Source organism: Macaca mulatta, chromosome 7 (genome assembly GCF_049350105.2).
Source record: "Macaca mulatta isolate MMU2019108-1 chromosome 7, T2T-MMU8v2.0, whole genome shotgun sequence".
NCBI classification, from domain to species: Eukaryota; Metazoa; Chordata; class Mammalia; order Primates; family Cercopithecidae; genus Macaca; species Macaca mulatta.
In genome coordinates this window covers 82,399,142-82,407,724 of record NC_133412.1, presented here as the reverse complement: position 1 = coordinate 82,407,724, position 8,583 = coordinate 82,399,142, and the positions used below count along the sequence as shown (strand labels likewise).

General features: G+C 39.8%; 1 pseudogene; it reads right to left on the bottom strand.

The window, feature by feature from the left end:
* Nucleotides 1–3,641: 3,641 nt before the first annotated feature.
* On the bottom strand, nucleotides 3,642–4,904 carry LOC705366 (nucleophosmin pseudogene; annotated as a pseudogene).
* Between the last annotated feature and the right edge of the window lie 3,679 nt (nucleotides 4,905–8,583).

Below are 8,583 nucleotides of genomic sequence, written 5' to 3'. Positions count from 1 at the left end.
ACACCACTGTTCTGAACTGGCCAGTGCCAATTGGAGAGAATTCTCTCTCCATCCAAAACTGCTCAGCACTATAAATAGAAACCCTTACCAACTGAAATTTTGAAAGGGTTTACACCATCTCCTTTAGTTTGTTTTGACTGTGGCTATTGGTTACACACAGCAATGACAACTGTCCTGAGTGGATCTCCTGCCCTTGTGCCGTGTTCTGAGTCTCTCAAACCAGTTGTGACAGTGGGAGAAATTTGAGATACTTGCAATAGAGAACAACCTCTGCTATCGTGTAGAAACCATGTGCCCATGGCATTCCCTGTGAACCATCCTCAGACACGCCCTGCACTGCAGCAGCTTGAGGGCCACTGTCCACTGTCGCATGGCCTACTTGAGCCCTAGGAGTCACCAAATACAAGCCAGCCATTGGTTAAGAGTAGAGTAGAAAAGAAAGCCATGTTTCTTGTTAGGTAATAGCTGATCATTATAGGAAATATAGTTATCAGTTTCTTGATTATTTCTTGCTTCTTTTACTGCTTTCACTTTCTTGATCTTTTCTTCCCCTTTTTCTCAGGAAGAGCAAACTCAAGTATTATTTGCTCTTACGAGCTGTTAAGGAACAAAAGATAGTTCCTCCCTCTCCATATAAAGATATCTCAAGTGATTTTCATGGGCAAATCTGTCAGTTTGGATAGGAACAGACTAAGATGAATCCACAACATTTTACCTTTGGAAAGAATTTGACTTGCTAGATTTTGCTAAACTGTTACAATATCTTCAATGAGAAGCAATGCTTCACCCAGACTGAAACTCCATGGGGTGTGAAGTAGCTCAAAGAGCTATTCATGAAATCTTTTGGTTTCTGTCATGATAATGTTTTGAGACTGACATTGACAGCAGGGAGTAATATGCTGAGATGGAAGTTGCTCTTGTTTGAGCTGGAGGACTTAGGAAAGAGGCTGACCCATGTTTTATTTGCATAGTCTATACGATATGATATGAATTATCAACACACCCACCCATGCACAAACTTGACCTCACGTTGCCCTGGTAACCAAGAAAATGGCCTTATACTCAGCTGAAAGGGATACTGGAAATATAACCCAATAAAAATCAATCACTTAATGGATTAACAACAGCAATAATAATAAAGAAAGAAAGATGTGGCTTTTCCAGACCTTCCTGACTCATGTAGTATATTTGCAATCTCGGTTCCTTTGTCTTCCTCTGCCCATTGTGACACCACAAACGTTGCAGATGGTGGCCAACATTAGACTCTTGCCATTGTCTAAATCTTGACATTAGCTGAATTTATTACCCCTTCCTTAACTGTTAGTGATTACAAGTGGAAAGGCAAATATGTCACAATAAATAAACTAATGAATAGGTGCCTGGAAGAGTCCTCCATTGCTTCCAAGTTATGCAGAAGTTATAAACTGGCCACACTCAAAGAAACTGCTTGGACTACAGGGAACATCACTGGAGTATTGCTTCTGAGTTTCTAGTCATGAATGTGGTCTGGGCTGGAGGCCTGACAGTTGATGCCAGTGCATGAGTAGCATAAAAAGAAGGGTGTTCAAGTAGACCTGGAGTTGCTCGTTATTTTGCTACACTTGGGATCTTTGCTACATGGGACAAGTGGCAAATCTCAGCAATAGCAAGTTGCCTTTTGGTTAAAAGTGTAATTCTTATTTTTATGCAACAGATGGTTGTGGTTGTTACTTTTGCTTGAAATAAATCCGTAAGAGAGAAAATAAGCCCACAAGGTCTAGAGGGGAGAGAAAAAGTTGAATATTAAGAGCTGAGTCTAATTCCTTAGAAGCTGAGCAGGAGTTAGGAGAGATGACCTATTTTTTTTTAATGACTGTTGGTTTTGTTTTGTTTCAGTTTTGTTTTTATTCTACATAAAGATCACTCTGGGGATCTTTAACAGGCATTTGAGCGACAACTGTTTCATTTTCGGTTTTTGTATTCCTGACTATAACGCCTACTGCTTACAAGCCTCTGATTTAAGAATGGATTGCTCATGCTATGCTGCTTTTTAAAACAAGTCTACCTCTTCATCTAATAGGTCCTGATTACATTTGAAGGCTGGTTGGGTGAATAAATTAAAAGACCATTCATTGGGTGGTATAGTGTTGATCAGAAGAACAAAAATCTGTTCTTAATGGAGGAAAGAAATGTATCGGGTTAAATCATAAAAGTATAAGACGTAGCAGGTTAAAGGGTTTAAGGATGTTTGACCATGCAGTTCCATGTGCTTCATTTTTTTATTGAAGGAGCATATATTGGTCTCTGTATTAGCACTGTTTCAAGAGCTTGGCATCTACATAAACAAAAAAGCAAAATCCCTCTCCTTCTGGAATTTAACTTGTAGTGCAAGAGAGAGACTCCAGGTGTGAATGTAATAAATAAATACATTAATTGCATGTTTAAAGGGATATGCAGAGCAGAAGAAAGAAACATATAAAGCATGGTAGGAAGGAACAGAAGTCCCCAGGGTGGGAGTGGGGAGGAGTTTCAAGATTGCCCAGAATGGGCTGAGAATTGTGTAGAAGGTGAGGTCTGAGCAGCGACTTGAAGTAGGAGAGGGCACAGGAGAGGGAGATATCTGGGAAGAGTGTTCCAGGCAGAAGGAATAGGCAGTGAAAGACCCCAATGCTGGAGCATGCCTGGTACTATCCTGGGAGTAGAAGGAGGCCAGTGTGGCTGGAGTCAGTAGACCAGGGGGCAAGTGAAGTCCAGAGGAAATAAGGGGGCCAGACCACATAGATGTAGGCTACCAAACATCATATTTCACTCTGAGAGAAATGGGGAGCCACACAGAGTTCTGGGCAGAAGATTGATGTCATTTGACTTAACATTTTAAAAGAATTAGTTAAGTTGCTCTGTTACAAATAGAATGTTGTGGGGTCAAAGGTAGAAACCAGAACCAGTTAGAAGGCTATCATAGTAATCTGAACCAGGGGAGCAGTCAGGAGGCAGTGGGAAGTGATTAGGTCCTGGGTATGTCTTGAAGGTAGAATCAGCTTGGTTTCCTGATGAATTGACTACTGGGTATGAGCAAAGGAGAGAGAAGAGGATGACACATTTTTTGGCCTGAGTACCTGGAAGATGGAGATGCTATCATGAAAATAGGGGAAGCTGAAGTTAAAACAGGCTTTGAGGGGAGGACCAGGAATTTGGTTGTGGACATGTTGTGTGTAATATATCTATTAGATGTGCAAGTGAATGTCTGATAGTAAGGGTTGGATCTATGAGTCTGGACTTTGGATGAGAGGTTGAACTGGAGATGGAAATTTGATAGTCATAAGTGAGAGGGTGGTATTATGTCCTTGGAACTGGATGGGAAGGAGAAAGGACAATATTCAAGAACTGAGCCTTGGGGCACTCCAACATTGAGATGTCCAGGAAAAGGGGTAAATTACAAATGAGACTGAGAAAGCACTGCAAGGGAAATAGAGAAGTGGGAAGAAAGTCAACATTTTGGTGTCTAGGAAGCTATATTATGGAGGAAACAGTGATCAGTGTGCTGCACTGAGTATTGCAGATGCAGCAAGCAAGATGAGCACCAAGGGTTGACCACAGAATATTGAACCAGAAACAACAAAGGCATCTTTATTTTTATTTTTAACTTTATTAAAATACTGAGTTTTATTTCACATGTATAATTTTGTCTCTCCACCATTTCTATGTCTGACCACTGCTACTACTATGTCCGATCATAACATTCCATACATACTTAAAACCAAGCAAAGAGTGGAGTTCCATCTTTTAAAACTAAACAGGCATTTTGGACAACACATTCTTGGCAATGGAACCTAGACAACATTTATCAAACATAGTAGGGAAAGTTCTCACTCTGCGTTATAAAAAGAACAGCCAGATATCAACTGTTACAGAAATGAAATTAGACAGAAAATTTTTGACAAATTGTTTAAACTATTTTCTTAAAGAGACTTCCTCCACTGTCAGAGATCTTGAATAGCCTCTTGGTAAATCCTCCAGAAGCAATTCTTCACATAATTGAAGAACTCTGCTTCCATTTTGGGAAGAGAACCACCTTTTTCTACATTTGCTTGCATTTTTGCTTTAATGTCTTCTACAGAACTAGGTCCTTTTGGTGTTTTAGGAGTTTTTTTCCTGTTTTATGAAAAATTCTTGTCCTTTTGTTCTTGGTGTTGATGATGGTTTTGAGTCTTTTCCATTCTGATTTGACTTTTGTGCATTTTTTGGCTGTCTCTTGTACAGATTTCTTCACTGGTGTTTTTTCTTCAGTTTCCTCATCATCAAAATTATCGTCATCATCATCGTCTTTATCATCACTATCATCTTTATCAGCAGCACGTTTTACTTTTTTCTGTGGAAACTTGCTACTACTTCCAGGGGCAGACTGCTTTCCAGATATACTTAAGAGTCTCACATCCTCTTCTTCATCTTGTGACTCTGCATCTTCCTCCACAACTGCTAAGTGATGTCCACTAATATGCACTGGCTCTGAACCACACTTCAACCATAAAATCACTAGTGGTGTTATTTCAAAGCCTCCAAGGGAAACCGTTGGCTGTACAGACATTTTCAAGGCTGCCAGTGTTACTTTAATTGGATTGCCTTCCTAATTCATTGCCTCTGCTTCAACAATGTCCAATTCATCCTTTGCACCAGGCCCTAAACTGACTGTTCTTAAAAATAACTGGTGTTCATTTTCATCATTATCCACCCTAAAGTGGTAATCTTTGTCAGCCTTTAGTTCACAACCAAAAAGATAGTTCTGGGGCCTCAGGGGGCTCGTGTCCACGTACATGCCCGTCAACTCTTCCTTCGGGTGGCAGCACACACTTAGGTGGGACAGAAGGTGGACCGATATAAACAACCACTGCTCAAGAGAACAGCTGCGCAGGACGGAATCACACAGGAATGGCATCTTTATTTTTTGAGGATTTTCTTTTTTTTTTTTGCCTAGAGGAGAGGAAAGAAACAGGACAGCAGCTAAAAGAGGAGGAAGTTGGGTAAAGAGAATATATGTGTGTGTGTGTGTGTGTGCGTATGTATGTGTGTATATATGTGTGTGTATATATATGTGTGTATATATATGTGTATATATGTGTGTGTATATATATGTGTGTATGTGTGTGTGTGTATATATGTGTATATATGTGTGTGTATATATATGTGTGTATGTGTGTGTGTGTGTATATATGGAGAGAGAGAGAGAGAGAGAGTCTTGCTCTGTCGCCCAGACTGGAGTGCAGGGGAACAATCTCATCTCACTGTGACCTCCACTTCCTAGGGTTCAAGCAATTCTCCTGCTTCAGCCTCCTGAGTAACTGGGATTACAGGTATGCACCACCACACCCGGCTAATTTTTATATTTATAGTTGAGACAGGGTTTTGCCATGGTGGCCGTACTGATCTCGAACTCCTGACCTCAGGTGATCCTTCTGCTTAAACCTCCCAAAGTGCTAAGATTACAGGCATGAGCCACAATGCCTGGCCAAGAGAAGAATCTTTTTCAGATGAGAAAAATAACTACAGTTGTGTACGCTGATGACAGCAATCTAGTAGAGAAAGAAAAAATGATGATGCAGGAGAGACAGGAAAGCATTGCTTGGATGCTGTGAGTGTCCTGCTGGCTGCAGAGTGGAATAGTTGCTGAGAGATCCAGCTATGAGGTGGCATGCTAAGGAAAGTAGAAGAAAACTGAAGGAGCCTGAATTCCTAGTCATCATGGAGTTGCCATCTAAGTCCAGGATTGCCTGCTTCTGGATCTTTATTTCTTCAAGAGAAATAAACTCTTTTTTTTCCAACATGTTATTAGGAGAAATTTCAAACATATAGGAAACTGGAAATAACTGTATAGCAAACACCTGCCATCTGGTTTCTACAATTAACATCTCTCTACACTTACTCTGATATACCTATCCATCTCTCTATCTATCCATTAATTTCTTATTTTTAGGGCATTTCAAAGTGAGATTCAGACATGAACGTATTTCACCCCTAAACACTTCACAATGTATACTGCTACCTAGAGTTTAATATCTAGTTATAGTTCTTTTTTCTTTAAGATAAAATTTACCTAAAATGAAGTGATCTAATTTTACTGTACTATTTGATGAACTTTGAAAGATGCATGCACCTGTATAACCCAACCTCTATTAACACATGGAACAATACACTTACCCCAGAAAGTTCCTTCAGTCCTGTTTCCAGTAAGCCCCTGCCTCCACCCTATCCCCAGAGGCAACTGCTATTCCGATTTCCTTTTTCATCATTGATTAGTTTTCCCTATTCTTTAGATAAATGGAATCACATTGTAAGTACTCTCTTGTGTAAGGCTTTTTCACTCAGATAAAATGTTTTTGCGATTAAGCCATGTTGTTGTATTTATCAGTAGTTCATGGCTTTCTGCTGCTAAGCAGTATTCCACTGTATGAATATAATACGGTTTGTTTATCCATTCTGCTATCAGCAGTCACCTGATCTGTTTCCAGTTTCTGCCTATTGTGAATAAACCCATATGAACAGTCTTGTACAATTAGTTTTATGGACATTTGATTTCATTTTCTTGTATGGAATTGCTGGGTCAAGTAATAATGTATTAGTCAGGGTTTTCTAAAGACAGAATCAATAGTGTATATGTGTGTGTGGGTATGAGTGAGTGTATGTGTGAAGAGAGAGAGAGTGAGTGAGTGAGAAAGAGAGAGAGAGAGAGAGTGTGTGTGTGTTTATTTTTAAGGAATTGCTTCACATGACTGTGGGGTTGGCAAGTTTAATATCTGCAGGGTAAGCCAGCAGGGTCGGCCAGGGAAATATTAATGGTGTAGCCCAAATCCAAAGACAATCTGGAGGCATAATTTCTTCTGTTTGGAGGAACATCAGTCGCTTCTCTTAACGCCTTCAACAGATTGAATGAGGCCCATCCACATTATAGAGGGTCATCTGCCTTACTTACAGTTTACTGATTGAAATGTTAATCACTTCTAAAGAATAATGTCACTGGCCGGGCACGGTGGCTCATGCCTGTAATCCCAGCACTTTGGGAGGCCGAGGCGGGTGGATCACGATGTCAGGAGATCGAGACCATCCTGGCTAACACGGTGAAACCCCGTCTCTACTAAAAATACAAAAAATTAGCCGGGCATGGTGGCGGGCGCCTGTAGTCCGAGCTACTTGGGAGGCTGAGACAGGAGAATGGTGTGAACCCAGGAGGCGGAGCTTGCAGTGAGTGGAGATTGCGCCACTGCACTCCAGCCTGGGCGATGAGCAAGACTCCATCTAAAAAAAAAAAAAAAACAAACTTCCCAGCAATGTCTAAATTAGTGTTTGACCATGTATCTGGGTACCATGGCCTAGCCAACTTGACACATATATGCTTAGGATCAGGCCAGACACAGTGGGTCACATCTGTAATCCCAGCATCACCTGAGGTCAGGAGTTCAAGACCAGCCTGGCCGACATGGTGAAACCTTGTCTCTACTAAAAATACAAAAATTAGCAGGGCGTGGTGGCACACACCTGTAATCCCCGCTACTTGGGAGACTGAGGAGGGAGAATCACTTGAACCTGGGAGGCAGAGGCTGCAGTGAGCCAAGATCGCTCCACTGCACTCCAGCCTGGGCAGCAAGAGCGAGACTTCATCTAAAAAATAAAAATAAAAAATAAAAAAATAAACGAGCAGGTATTTTTTTCAGAGTGGTTACACCATTTTATGTTTCTACTGACAATGTACGCAGATTCCAGTTGCTCCACACATTTCCCACCATTTGGTGTTACTCGTTTTAATTTTATCCATGCTAGTGAGTGCGAATTGGTGTCCTGTTCTGGTTTTAATTTGCATTTTCAATAACAAATGATTTTCAGAATCTTTTTCTGTGTTTATTGGCCATGCACCTATCTTCTCATTCACATGTTTTTTGTCTTCCAGTTATTGATTCGGTTGTTTGGCTTTTGTTATCGAGTTTGTATTGAGTTGTCAAGTTTGTCAGATTTTTTTAGTAAATATTGTTTTCCTATCTGTACCCTATTATATATTTTCTTCATGATGTCTTTTAATCAAAAGTATTTAAGTTTGTTAGTCTAATTTATAAAATTTTTCTCATTTATGGTCACTGCTTTCTGTAAACTGTCTAAAGAAACTCTGCCTACCCCTAGGTTGCAAAGATGTTCTGTGATTTCTCCAAGAAGCCCTATAATTTTACCTTTTGTAATTAGGTCTCTGATTTATCTTGAATTAGTGCTTGAGTGTGGTATGAGGTAAGGGGTCAAAGTTTATTGTTTTCCATATGGATTTTAGTTACTCCAACCCTATTAGTTGAAAAGATTTGACACCTTTGTAAAAATCACATTCTGTAACTATAGGCCTATTTCCAAACTCTATTCTGTTCTATTGATCTATTTGTTGATCTTCATACCAGGACTAGTTTATTGATTACTATAACATTATAGTAAATTTTGATTTAGATAGTTTGTCTTCTAAATTTTCTCTTCTTTTTCAAGATTGACTTTGATATTTAAGTCTTTCGAATTACCGTAAAAATTTTATTTTTATTTATTTATTTTGATTATTAATAAGTTTATTTTCGTTGTCTCAAG